Source organism: Lottia gigantea (assembly GCF_000327385.1).
Source record: "Lottia gigantea unplaced genomic scaffold LOTGIsca_291, whole genome shotgun sequence".
Lineage (NCBI taxonomy): Eukaryota > Metazoa > Mollusca > Gastropoda > Lottiidae > Lottia > Lottia gigantea.
Window position 1 is genome coordinate 71760 of NW_008708949.1, and position 1424 is coordinate 73183.

The window sequence follows — 1424 nt, forward strand, 5'->3', positions numbered from 1 at the left end:
AGCGATGCCCCCTAAATGCTAGAGAAATGCTACTAAACATCAAATGTGATTTTCCTTTTTTATTGTTCTCTATATACCCTTGAGGCAGACATAGATAACAGAGGAAAAAGACTTAAAAACTCAGCCGTAATGCATTACATACGTCCAAGAAACCGAATTGTATCGCTGCATGAGCATAGATCCTAGACAGTTTAAATTAGGTTATTAGGTTTCATGTATTTCTCCAAGTCCCTGGGGTCAAATTAGCGCCCAATCCACCCGGTGTGGACTAAGGCTTCGTTTTCTGTCTTTTCATTTGTATCTACGTCTGCCTCAAGGGTGTATAGGGAATCTCGTTTACTCTTAATCAGAGGTGATCAGTAATGTACTATAGGACGATGATTACCTATCATTGAACGTGTCTTCAGAAGGGAATTACCATATAAATTCGGTTTCTTGGATAAACGAACCATTCGACCCGATGAAAACTCATAATGTAAGATTCACAAAACGGTTTAATCAAGTCGAAATACATACATATTTGATGATATTGTGAGCAATTCCCCCCCTCATGGTCAGACGCGATCACTCGGGTCATCGGCTTGTCTCGAATATGCTGAATATTTATCTTCATTATCGTAAACAAGGATAAACCCATACACTTGGACTTCATACAGACGTATGCAATGCATTACGGCTGCGTTTTTATGTCTTTTTCCTCTGTTATCTACGTCTGCTTCAAGGGTATGTAGACAACCTCGGTTACTCTCAATCAGGTGATTAGTGAAATACTATAGAACGATGATAACCTATCATTGAATGTGTCTTAAGAAGGGAGATTACCTATTTAAGATAATCAGAGGTGAGATTATTTCCACACCATCCAGGGCCGAGTTTCACCGCCATGTCATTCGACCCGACCAGATCTAACGAAGAATCAACAACCAAACCAACAACACCGAATCATCCAATTTGATCCAATCCAACTACCAACTACGACTACCAACAACTACCTAGTTTGCGATATCAGCATCCGCTGGAAGCGAACGTTAACTTGTCATCTACCTACCTACCTAGATTATCAAGTAGTGATTGGTGGTCATCTATTACATGTAGGCACGTGTCTTAGTATTATGCATGTAGCCAGGAAGGAGACATAAAAACGCAGCCGTATTGCATTACATACGTCTGCATGAAGTCCCAGAAACCGAATTGTATCACAGCACGAGCATAGATCCTATTAAATTCTAAGCCTCCTACTGAACAGATGCCAACTTGACACCTGTCAATCTATATCTGCTTTCGCCAATCGACAGAATTCTAATGGCCGGTTACAAAGAGCTAATTTCCCTCTCAATCTTGATAAGTTGTCTGAACATGGCTTGTGCCAGGGAGACTGTCTCTGGTTCTTGGCCGTGAATACCGAGGGATTGAGCTGACCGTGG